The 13,572-nt window shown below is 40.1% G+C and overlaps 1 protein-coding gene across 4 annotated transcripts in view; it reads right to left on the bottom strand.

Annotated features, from left to right (window-relative positions):
* hivep2a (HIVEP zinc finger 2a) overlaps positions 1-12,224 on the bottom strand; it is a 111,142-nt gene extending 98,918 nt beyond the window's left edge. For 3 of the 4 annotated variants that reach the window (XR_011191646.1, XM_069198205.1, XM_069198215.1), the window contains exons 1-2: positions 11,579-12,224; positions 3,353-3,423 (exon numbers count right to left, since the gene is read on the bottom strand). The gene's annotated coding sequence lies outside the window, so the exon portion shown is untranslated. Of the gene's footprint in view, positions 1-3,352; positions 3,424-3,930; positions 4,463-11,578 lie in introns of those variants that run through there. The other variant, XR_011191647.1, reaches the window with a different exon arrangement.
* Positions 12,225-13,572: the final 1,348 nt, after the last annotated feature.

Below are 13,572 nucleotides of genomic sequence, written 5' to 3'. Positions count from 1 at the left end.
TCTGTGAATGTATTAGGCAGCACTGCTGGTGCTGGCGAAATCTGGCCTGCAGTGCCAGGCTGTGTCTTCAAGTGCTATACACTACAGCACAGTAATGAACAACAATGGGGGCTTTGTAGTGCTGTTGAGCTCTTCTATCACTATCAGGACTTCAGCAGTTACCCACACACAGTGGCTTTAGTACGTACAGTGTATTAGAACCAGCAGACTCACAAATGTTTGTGGAAGTTGTTGTAAAAAGAATCTAAAGAAAGCTAGGCAACTCAAAACAAAGTTTCATGCACACACGCTGGGTAAACAGTCATCTTATTTCTAAATTGTGTCACGGTCTACAAGGAAACGAGGAGTAATGACAAAATGGTTTATTTTGCTTTTTTATCCAATGCATTTCTTGTGCTCAAAGAAATGTGCCTACTCATGGTAAAATCACAAATGCAATATTCATTCATGAAAAGGGCGCAAAACAGAGCCAAAGGATTATATAAAAATTAGGAAAGCATCTAGATCATGCAGATCAGATATGCAAAAGAGTGGTTTAAATGGGTAGATTATGCTTAACCTGATAGATTTCTTTGAGCAAATAAACAAGGATTGGTCTGATAGCTGGCAAATGAAATTTAATGAACAACAAAGAAAGATATTACAAGCAGGAAAGAAAAAGAGAATTGTAAATATCTAATATATGGTACTGAACTGGAAGTAGCCATAGATTAGACATACTTGATGGTGTTCATGCTGAATCTTCACTTTATTCAACTACGCAGTGTGGGGAAACAACAAAAAGGTCAATAAAATGCTTATATACAGTATGTGGTTAAGGGTGTAGAATGTAAATCAAGTTATCTTTAAATTGTCATCAATTTTAAAAACCATGCTAAAAGATACTGTAGTTTCATTGTCAAAGGAGAACAAGCAGACTACTTCCTGGTCTGATGGGGATGTCACTCAAACAGTTTTTCTAACCTGAAATAGAGAGCACTACATTGGAATTTGATTCAGGTGTTAAAAGTCCTGAAAGGCACCAAGCGCAAGACCAAGTGCACTAAGAGGATTTCTTCTAGATGAGCAGCAACATGAGGACCCGAGGGCACAAGTGAAATTAAGTTCAGGGCCAGTCCAGACAGAGGGCAGACAGAGTGGCTGAACTACTGACTATAAGATCCTTCAAGAAATAGATTCTGGATTTTAGGCATTAATCACCTATCAAAAAATGAAGCAAAATAACCCCAAAAATTATTTTCTGTTGGTTCTAAAATAATTGGTGAAATCGATTATAAATTTAGCAATTTTATACTTTTTAGATTAGAAATATATATATAAACGACAGCATGTACATGTTCCACCAGCTACCAGATCATACTGTACCACTGTCAGCAACAGACCTATAAATCACATCTCATTGCCTTCAAGTCACAAGTCCAAGACTCAGACTGCCTGTGTCCACAAGTCAGCAGAATCCTCAGACATAGTCAACAAGATACTACACATATTTCACAATTTCTTCTCAAAAATATTTTAAAGGACAGGCTTTTTCTGCCCTATATGAGGGATACAGCTTCAATTTCAAATTACAAATGAACGCAGAAACCTTGGGGTGTTTTTTTACAGCTCTTTGTCTTTGATGTTTTTCTGAGTATAAAAGAAAACAGATTTTGAGGACTACTAATATGAGGGAATGACATTTCCATGTGTTTTATCTCTCAGAGATAGTGATAATATGCCAAACTGCACAGTAGAGCAGCAGAAGAACAAAAGGTATAACAAACCAGAACTCTCTCTAAAACTGTTATTTTGTTGTTGATCTATGTAAATGTCTTATTCAGTTACAGAACACTCCTAATGGCGTAGATGGCTTGTCAACAAAAAACATTATCATATTTGTTTCTGTCACTACAACTGGTGAGAACAACAAAACAAGTTTTGTAAGATTTGTTTTTCTTTACAAGTATACTAAATCTAAGGCATAAAAATGCATGCACATTGCTTGCACAGTATATCTTGAAGGGCTGAACAAAAAAATACACTTGAATAAATGACCTCACCACTTATTTGTTCCTTTAAAGAGCCTTCATTTATACATTAACAATTAATACAATTATTGAAAGTCATATGCATTCATCTTATGTGCTGTAATACATATTATATGCAACTCTCAAAAGTCATGTTACATTTTAAGAAAGCATGAAGAAAATGCTCTGTAAGTGCTTGTCAAACAGCTTGTTCATCCACTTTCTGCAACCTGTGACATTTACACACAACTAAACACCCGTGCCAACCCACACAGCACTGCCAAATCAATGACACAGATGCCAGCATAACACTTCTGTGTTCTAACCAGAATGTGATCCCAGTCCCTCTCAGCTGGCAGACATCCAGATTGGTAGAGGAGAACACATTTCACAACAGCAATGCATTTCAAAGGCTTACTCATTCTCCTCCTTCAAGGCAAACATGATGGTTCAGGAGGGGAAAAAAGATCCAGCCAGTTCAAGAAAGGGCAAGTCTTTCTTTAAAACTGTAAAATAACTCATGTTAAATTATTTTATGCTCTGGATTTTTCATTGCCCCACTATAGCACTGGATTCATTTTTTAAAAGCCCGGCAAAACAGTGGCAGCTCTTTAGTCCTCAAAGCTCTGCAAATATGAAACAATTAAGCATGGTAGGCCCTTCTCTAAGAAGCAAATTAAAAGGTTAAATCGGAGCATTACTTTAAAAATAAGAAAACACTTTGCTTTCTAACTCCATTGACTCAAAAGGACTATTGAGGCCAATCCACAGCAAAATGATTCATTCCATAACAATAAAGTCTGTTCTTTCGCAATGGCACAGTGAGCAATATTCTCTCAAATGTGATATTACCTAGATTCACCCAGTGGTATGGCACCTTCACTACACTGACACACTGCTACAAAGTGACAGGAAGAGCATGTCAAACTCGAAACTCAAAGTTCACAGAGTTAAAATGATAACCAAAAAATATTCTTGGGCACTGTCAGTGGGTGCCTATGAAATTCAACGCTGAAAATAAAAATAGGAATATCAAAAAATACATATTTCATAAGCTCCGCGTACACTCTATCAGGCAAACAGGAATAATATCTGCCCCAAAAACAAAATCTTGTATCATCTTGCTAACTGGCTTGATCCAAAAATAACTATTGGTCATTTCACTGTTTAATTTTATCCACGTTAGTTGATTTCCCTTTTCAGTGGCATTTTCAATGCAAAACATTTCTCCCTTTCCACTCGAAAGAGAGAGAACACATCCTGTTGTTCAGAACAAGTATGCAGGCAAGCACCCAAGTTGAAGCCCACAAATTGCAAAGAAATGTACATATTCAGTCACCCACCTCAGTCAGCTGTCAGTCCACCCTTCTTGGCAGTCCCAATCTAATCCCAGTTCACATCCATCTCACAAGCCCTGTGTTTGAGAGAAAGTGAAAAGGTCAGCAACAAACTCTCATACACACACAGCTACAGTACACTAAAGCGAACCCAGCTAGCTCCCGTCCAAGGGAAGACATTTTTTGGGGACTTGTGAGGTAACAACGTACCAGTTCAGTACGTCACTGCAAAGAGCAGGTGCTCAGAACAGGCCTGGGGGCACACCAGACCAAAACCTGACCATGTCAAAGTGAACTGGCCAATTAAACAACTTTCCCATAATTGTTTCTGCCCTAAAGACAGCACAGAGAATTGTAGCTTGGCACACGACATCACTCTATGTCCGTTTAATGCAGAACTACCCCAAAGTTATAGCCCACAGTCATGGGGACAAAAACAGAGAAGATCAGAGATGCAGCCAGCATTTCCCTGCAAGCTCTGAAGCAGCAGACCCTGCTCTGGGCTCCGCAGGCCGACGTTATTCAGCATTATTCGAGAGCTGTCTCAAAACCGGCACACGGCGGCTCACATGCGTGCTGCCCACCTGACAGTCTGTCCTTTGCATCCTCTGAGTAATGAAGCCTCCTGGGGTTAAATTAGCACCCAAGCATCCAGGTCCTCTCAGCGTTAGTGAACACACTGACATGCTCTGAAAAGTGAGCTATTCCCATCTACTGTCAGCAGCCTTCCCTCCCTCTCTGTCACTAACCCAGCTTGTACAGAGGAGGAAAGAGAAAAAAAAATTATCATATTTCTTCGGCATAAACACCTGCTTGCTGATTGGCTGGCTGAGAGCAGTGGAAACATCAATCGTAGCAGCGATGCAGGCAGTGGCTGTTTGCAGAGTGCGGAGATAAAATTAGGTCTCAGCTGGTTCTGCTGCAGAAACCGAGAGACAGAGGGAGGTAGGGAAAAAAAAAAAGACTACTACTTTCTCAAAGCAGGAAGGAGGGGAGGCCATGAGTGTTTCCTGTTGTGCAGCTGAGGCAAGCAAGGACGTCACTGTTCACACTCCCTGGGGGCGTCAGCAGGACCAGGGGCCAAAGTTTAGACAAATTCAAATACACTGAAGGAACCCACTGTAAATACAACCTGTCCTCCGTTGCTTTGAATTAAAAATCACGGGATTATAGTTTTGTTTTGTTATTGGATCTCACATTAAATCGCATTAAAGAAAGATATTTTTTTTCCTTATGGAATTCTATTTCTACAAACGTAGAATGATTTCTTTGGCTGTTCCGATACAAACCAGAGTTTTTGACATTACGATTCCTGCAAAATAAACTGCCTTTATCTCAACAAGACAAGGTCCTGGTGAGGAACTGAGTTTACAATTTAGTCATAGTTTGTGCAATACACCTAGCAAATTTGATACCAGGAAACTAGTGTTATAATACTTTGTGGCTTGATGAGGAGTGAGCTCTTATCACGTGTTTTACAAGATGCAAATGAGAAATTCTCCCACTTTTTTCTTTCACTGAAAATGTGATTTACAAGGAAAAAATAAAGTTTTCTTCACACCCTTTTTAATGGGCCTGTGTTTTTTTTATTCGCAGTGTTCATTCGTAGCACTTCTCATTAGGCCTGGTTTCCAGATACAAAGAGTTGTTTCACCATTGTTTGGATACAGATCCTAATCCAAGCAGAGATAGTATCCAACTTCCTCCTGTACTAATTCTGTTATTAAAATTAAGTAAATGGACATCTCACAGCAAAATATTATTCACCTTAACACTACAAAACAAATGGAGATATGACATAGGGCTCAAACAAATTATGTCTGTAACGCAGCACCTACTCGACAAAGTATCGGTGGACTCAGTTTCATTATGTGTTTTAGCGTTAGGCGCATCACACCAAGCGCAGTCATTTCCACAGGTCTGCAAACAGGAGCACCACACAAGCTCTTACTGCAGTGCATTAAATAAAGCTGCTTTATGATTGATTAAGAATAAACTACTAATAATTCCCTCAAAGCTACACTTTATCTCTTTACTGTATGGCAATGTCGCACAGATTTCATCGTCCAGGGTTTTCAGGAGAACTCCAGCAGAAAACAACTCCAATGAGAGCTCAGACTGAGTTTCCTTGTTTATGCCATACGAACAAATACTCTAATATTTTAATAAATTACTTATTTTTAAAGAACCAGTTCCAATTTTAACTTGTGAGTTTAATACGTTTAGCTACACGTCTTTAAGGCATTTTTAGATCTACACCACAGATAACTCAGCACAATTTACATACTATATATATTCCAAAGTTGTGGAAATTAACATCTTTATAATATACAATGTTCTGATATAGTTGTTATGCTTTGCTGTATATTTTGCATTTTTGCTTCAGTGTTGTAATTTTTAACGACTGTACAATTTGGCGATTATTGCTTCTCTAATGAATGACAGTCCAGACGCTATTGACAGTCCAGACGCTATTGTGATAAGCAATGTGTACATCTTTGTGTACATACTGTATGGTCTACATAACATATTGCATATACTGTATAAACAAGAAAAAATGCAGTACAGTAATGGCAAGGCTCCAAAAAGTGGAGACAGGCAAAAGGACAGCATGCAGAAGGAAAAAGTTGCCATTTTAAAAGAGGTGTTAGCACTCGTGTTCTGTTGTGGGGTGGTTGAGTGTTTTGTTTTCCTTGTTCATTAAGGGAACGTTAAATTTACACCATTATTAAAGCATATCCTACTCTCCAGCCAAGACAGGAATCTCCCATTTTTATTTCTTCATAACACTGGGAGTTGCCAAGGTGTTCTCAAAGAGGCCACACAGACATGTTTCCTTCTTGTGTCTGCCGATTCTGTCATTTACAAATGACCGTATGATAAACATGCTGAGACACGTGTAGGTTTCTTTATCTTTTACCATCAGCGAATTTTAGAGAATGATGACATGACTAACATTTCACTGACGCAGATAACAGGAGCGGGGAGAACCCCAAATAGTTAAAATCACATTGGCAAAGCGTGCCTAGTTCTTAAAAGACACTGATGCAACAGATAGAAAATAACACCTAAGCCAAGTTCCTGGTTTGAGAAAACCACTTTGATGAAGTGTAGTTTTTAAGGCACGCAGAAAGCGAGCATCAAGCGCACAGAAGAGTGAATGGTAAGAGGGCCATGAACAAATTCAACGGGTACAGTGACTTACATCCGAAACTTACCAAGATCTTCTACCTTTCCACAAAAACAAAATCTCCGGTCTTAAAAGTTCAAGCTGGAATTCGATACAAAGAGAGGTGAAGACGGTTGCGAGTTAAACACGCTGGACCGCAGTTGTGTCCAAAATATAAAAATACAGCCAGCTGTTTCGAACACAAAAGACAGCACAGCGTTCGTAATTAAGTATTCACCTGGTGACAAATCCCCTTGTGCCCTCGGCACCGTTGCATGCGAAGGGCTGACAGCTGCGCCGGCTGACGTTGGGCACTGTTCCGTTTCCACACGCACACCCCACTAGCTGGTGCGCCGTAGGAGGCCGTGAGAACAAAGTCTGCCGCTGCGCTGTCTCGTGCCGCAGTGGAAAGGAAACCGGGGGCTACTCAGCACCGACTGATAGCTCAATTCACAAAACCCGGGCTTATATGCAGGGCAATACCCATTACGTTAAGTGCAGCAGTATTAGTGGGATACTCGGAACAGGGCACAAGAAAGCTTCACTGCTTCAAAGGGCAAGTTCAAAACGTGAAGCTGGAACAATACGTGTCTCCAGAAAACTTGCTTGGAAAATTGTCAGTGTTTTACCAAATGAAACAGAAATTATATTTTTTTCTTCTACAACCTGGTCATGAATACATGTATTGTTTTATCTCTTCCAAAACTGCTTACCTCTCCTTCTGATGACCTATCTGACAAAAACAACAAAAAGGGAGCTGGTCAGTTTCAAATTTCGCACCTATTTAGTTGAGTTTACAGCTGCATCTACAGAGAAGGAAACATTAAAAGACTTAGATATTGGACTTTACACTTCTTTACTCATTCGGCTCATCAATATTAAAATTTTATTTTGGTTGAGTGATTTTGCCTGCAGCTTGTAGATGGAACACTATGATTCCACTCAAAGTTATTAAAAATACTTACGAATACTATTATCAGAAATTTGGAAGATCTGAGGGGACTGACTGTGCCAAGCTGTGGATATCCTTAATCTTAAAACTCTCAGATTATGAAAGTAATTGAAAAAAATCAGCCATTCTGAGCCACTGGTTATATTGTTCATATATGTCAAAAACATCAGCACTGCATGTCCTCGTGAATGGTTAATCACCCATCCACTACTGGTCAGCTACACTCCAGTTTTCTTAATTATTAATTATGCTTGCCTCAAACAATAACACTGTTGACTCGATATAGTGGAACGATGCAAAAACAAATCTTTAGAGTCAAGGGTCAATGACTTTCATTCTCAGGCACTGACAGACACATAAAGAAAATCCTTGTGTAGACTCCAATTACAGGGACTGCATCTGCACAACAAATGAAGGCTTCTTTTTTTAGAATTTAGATTTTAACGTTTCTAAGAGACACTTTCTCTCAATTCTTAATTACTCCCATCCAAATAAAATAACGAAGACAAAGCACGCGTAAGAAATCAAATAAGGCACAGTACTGAAGTGACTTTAGAAAAGGCACAAAAACATTGTGAGCCATCAGTCACCACAATATATTTCTGAGGTTTCAGTTCCCTGATTGCAATGTTATTTTTTACTTGAAATGTAAAACAATGTCAGGCATGCAAATCACCTACTGTAGCTCCTTTCTTCTTCAGATTGAACGGTTGATCCAACAAACTTTTTTTTTAACTCAGAGCATTGTGGGAGATAGTAAAAGCTACCCAGTCACTCTGTTCAAGCTGAAACCCTGGCTTCTTTTAAGAAACAGCTGGATTTGATCCTCAGATCACTTATCTAATGGCAACCAAATGAGCTAGATGAGCCAAATATTCTTTCATTTGTAACATTTCTTATGTTTCTGGGAACATGCACTGAAGGTCTGTCATTCTCTTGGCATAGAGTCTGACACACAGACACACTTCGACCATTGCCTGTCTGCATAACTCACATGTTCAATTTTTAAAGTACACCTGAAAGGACTAATTAGAGAGACAGGTGAAAACTCTTCCTGTGTGTCAAGTGGCTATGAAAATCAACCTCTTGGGCCCATTACTAGGTAAGGCACAAAAAGGAATATGGACTCTTTCTACATATTTTATTTAATTAGTAAATGCACAACCAGGTAAGGACATGTTATGCGCTAATACCAAAGTGCCATTTTAGGTTACAAAATTGTTTAGTTTCTCACAGAAGAAAACCAAAACCACCATAAATAATAGAGGGTGTGCAGGAGGTGTACCTGTTTTGAAAAGAGTATTATCAAGTTTCTTGTATGGATCGCTACTGAGCTGCTTACAATTTGTGTTTAAACTGTAGAGTTTGAAATTATAGGTTTACATTCAGCTTGTTATTTCATGTTTTTTCTGCTTTTTATCTCTTTGTTTGTAGTGATTCTCTTTTCTGCTTAGACTACTAGCTTCCTAATTATTTAAACAAGAAAAGTACTTCTATAAGAAGTATATTATATCATAATCATCTCAGCTAAATAAATGAAAAGGGGAGTGTGGCATTAAAAACAAATTGTTTGCTCTGTGTTCTGAGCACTTTGCAACATTAACTCACTTCTGATCGCCGTTTTATGTAATCTGCTTTAAATCACTCAAGAACTGTTCCTACAACTAAAAACAGATGTTTCTCCTCAGTGTATTTCAATGTAAAATTTCTGCAGTAAACTGAGATGTGAAGAAGTACTTAACATCACCTTCAATAAATGAAGCAGATTAAAACAGTAACAATTGTTCCACCAAACCCATCAGCGTTCTGCTGCAGCAAAAAACAGATGGTTTTCCTCTTCATCCATTACAGTAAGTGTACAATTGCCATAAATATAGTACCAACACTTAAGTTCTCATACAATTCACTAGACAGAATATATGGAGAAAACTTAATCTGCCCTTGAACTTCTTAGAGAACAGTGTCAGAGTTACATTACCACAAAAAAAGCCTATTGGACAGGAAAATATGTTTTTTTATTCTATACTGTTAAAACAACTTTAGCACAGTTGTAATTCATGTTGTAATATACAGTTGGCGAGAGTACCTTTTTAAAGCATTTCATGGATACATCCATCCATGTAGTAATCACTTCATCCAATTTATGTCACAGAGCAGCCAGAGTCTATCCTAGCAAGCAACGGGTGGGAGGCAGGATACCCTCAGGATGGCACACCAGTCCCATGCAGACCACACACTGACACAGACAGTTTTGAAACACTCACACCAGGGCCAATTTTCACAGAAGCCAATAAACCTACCGGTATCTCTTTGGACTGTGGAAGGAAACCGGAGCATCTGGAGAAAACCCATGCGAACACGTGGAGAACATACAAACTCCGCACAGACAGCCCTGCAGATCCAGAACTGAGCACAGGGCTCCAGCATTGCAAGGTGACAATGATAACCACTGTGCCACCATTCTGCCTCTTAATAAATACAGTCATGGACAAATGTTTTGGTAAAAAAAAACGTCAGCGAACATGAAGAAAGCAAACTATTGTATTTTTTCAAAAATACAAGCACTCTGCCTTTTGTGTTGCATATTCAGTACATCAGCCTTGGTTAAATGTTCTGGTTAGTTGCAACTGATGCACAGTTTTGACCATGACTATATGTCTATATTGCTGTCCTACAGATACTACAGAAACTATCCTACAGAACACCTCCAGCCAGAAAAGAGTCAATATCTGATTAAATAGGTCTTTATTTAGGAAAACCTGTTGTACATATCAGAGCCACTTCGAGGTTCACCCGACACAATGGCTTCATGACTTCAGTCTGCTCTTGTTTAACACAAAAAGAATTACCTGGATGGTCGCTGCCTTAAAAGTATTATTTTGTGCATAAGAAAAAAAAACTACCAACCCTGCTTCTACAATTGTTAAGCTCTCTGCTTACAGAATTATTGAGATCATTCCAACAAAGGCTGCAGTAGAAAAAAAAAGGATTTTATTAACGATCTGGTGCCAAGAAGAAACAACCCAATTGTTTATGTCGAACACCAATCTTAAGGTGGTTTGTATAAAAAAGAACTTGTACACCTACCTAGAATTAATAAAAATGGGCTTGCAATTTTATTTTATTAAATTGCTTTTAGACGTTTACATACAGTAAACATTTAATTTTCTGTACTTTTAGAAGGGTTACTAGCCATAGCATTGATTGGAGGGAATAATATGAGTGAAATAGGAAGACACCGATATTGTGAAAGCAGTTACCCTCTTACATTACAGTAATTCACTGCGGTGGTGTTACTTCAGTAATACTCATTTACTACTGTAACTGCAGGACGTTCTGCGTTAAGACCGAGATAATTTCAGCGTTGACTAATAAAATAAAATAAAAATATCTTCCCAACAATGCAAAACGAATCAGTGATTGCAGGGAATTTTGAGAGACTTGATGGGAGGGGAGGCGGTGCTTCCTGAAGCGTGCCTTACACAAACCTACACGACGGCTCCCGCGGTTCAAATGCCAACCCGTGAAGAGCAGGGCGCCCTTTTCTGTTGCTGTTGCTGTACCCACGGCGGACACAACTTTGCGAGCGGAGAACATCTTCTTTGAAACGAGCCGAACTCCCCTTGTTAACCCCCTTCCTGTCGTCCAACGCGTCATGGAACATTCCCGGAACGAGCCAGCGTCCCACCCACCTTCCCTCTCCCTCCCTCCCTCTCTCTCACACACACGTACATGCAAGACGGGCTGTGACAGTTCACACAGAGATCACCGACCGCTTTCAGCAGGGGACCACGAAAAAGGAAATGTGTGCGCGGCCCTACTGCGTCCCACTAAGGGCGGGTGTTGGGACACAAAACGGACCTTTTCGGCTCCTAAGCAATCGTGACCGTTTCAAAGCAAGCGGCCCAACCCGCACACCCTAGAACAGCTATGCAAATTCCTCGGGATATTACGCAACCTTCCTAATCTGCATGCAAGCAACTGGGTATTCCCCACATATCCCAGTAACTAGTACGAACTCGATTTATTATTTCGGCGATGGTTTCTGCTCTCGGCGACCAAACGTTGCGGTGTCGTCACGCCGGCGACCGGTTAGCGCAAAGCCACTCACCGTGTCACGTCTGAAGTGTCATGCATCCACACACGTCCACCTACATCCAGCTAGAGAAATGTCAGCCCCTTTCGTGAAAACGATAACTAGGTGACAGCTCCGTCTTAAACTCTTCGATGCGGAACACTCCGATGAGAGTTGGAAGTCAGAGGAATTTGTAACAGAAACGGAATAAGTTAATGACAACTTATCTCCGACGACAACAACGACAAATTAAAATAAAATCTGGTGTCTAGCTAACGCTCGGCTTCGTTACACCTGCGGAAGGAGAGCTGTCAGTGAATTCCTGCCGTCGCGAAGTTTTTGAGGAGCGTGAACTCAGAAGGAGCCTGTGATCAGGAGACAGACAGGGTTATTCCTGGCACCACTTCCCAGAATAGAAAAAAAAAAGGAGAGCTTGGCCCGTGACGTCATCGGATCCCCCCTCGCGTCCCAGAGTGAGGCTGAACTAGTGAAACCAGGCTGCGCGCTGAGGAGAGCTGCGCTCCAGCCACCTCCCGGGGCTCCGCACACAGGGAACTCCCTCAGCGCCGAGGCCGGGACGTGACGAGCAGAAAAGCAGAACTTGACTTGCACTGCCGCGCTGAGATCTTGTCGGGGTGAAAAGGAAGCCTGCTGAGATGAGATTTTTTTTCCCCCAAGTCCTCTTTCGCTTCACTTCTACACTGCTGCATTAAAGCAATGCACGTATTTACAGTGTGTCTCGAGTAGCCGTAAGACTTACAGACAAAATTTCATCTTCATAATTAAGCTATATTCGCAGTTTTCTTGCAGGTGGCGGTGAATAGGTGGACTATACAAAAGAACACGCTGCATGGATATCACCGAACTACAGCCTACCCAAATACGTTCTACAAACGTATTGAAAAGTTCAGTGGAAAAATACCACATAAGGCTAGTTATTATATAACTTTTTTTTTCTAAATCCCAGTTTTCTGCAGGATGCAGCACACGTATACGTCTTAAAAACCTGAGGCTGACAATTCTAAATATCCACCGATAAGCAGACCTGTAGTTTTGTCAACAAAAATGGAAAGACTGATTCATTTTCAGGGGAAATTGTGCTTCATAACAGGAAATGAATGAGAGGAATGTGGCCAACCACAAATAAACAACCTGACAATGTTATTGATGCATACCCTTGCACATCGATAAGATGGCAATTTGCTAAACGAGACAATGCTAATGGTTTATCAAAGCTGTTTCAGAAGCGCAAATGACATTTGAAATTAATTAGTGGGTATTGTGCGAGAGGCTGGTTCACAGCAGTGAAGAATCTCGGATACGGACATCTCGAGAAACTGCCGTAGCTTTCAATCAGAACTGCCCTCACAGATTCTCTTTGTAGGGTCGCGCCAGTCTGTCCCAGTAACTGTGAAGAACATTACACAGTTTGCATTATTAAGAGCTTCTTAATCAGACCTATGAAAACTGATGCAATAGAAACATACGATTTGCCTACCATATTGTTGATAAATACTGTTTTACTAACCAGCTACGTTTGTTAGTAGTCATTACATTTCAAGTCAAACATAACTGCAGTAGGTCTGCATTACTGTGTATAAACGCACAATTAAGAACCAGCATCATTTGCCTTCTTTTGAATTGTGGTGCAAGATATTTAAACACCGGTGGTCTAAAAGGAAGGGGAGATACTGTAGCTTTTTTGGCGTTTGCAGCATTATAAAGACTTGTTAGGCATTATCAGTGTCTGTTACATGCATGTGACTTGTTTATATTGGGTTAAGTGGATTATCAACTAGGGAAAGGATAAAGCGACATTGGTTTATGTCTTCCGTAAAAGAGGTTATACAGTAGCTCACAATCACTTTAACTCTAATCCGGCGATTTCTATTGTGCACACTGTAAATAACATGTCTCTAATCTAAGGGGAAAACAAAAGTAGAAGGAAGAAATCAAGGATTATTGTGCAAATAATTGGTACAGTACTCCATCATACAAAGCATTAAGTACACAATTTTTAGAAATGCACG

Source organism: Lepisosteus oculatus, chromosome 2 (genome assembly GCF_040954835.1).
Source record: "Lepisosteus oculatus isolate fLepOcu1 chromosome 2, fLepOcu1.hap2, whole genome shotgun sequence".
Lineage (NCBI taxonomy): Eukaryota > Metazoa > Chordata > Actinopteri > Semionotiformes > Lepisosteidae > Lepisosteus > Lepisosteus oculatus.
Note: the sequence above shows the minus strand (reverse complement) of the source record. Positions and strands in the feature narration are given on the sequence as shown.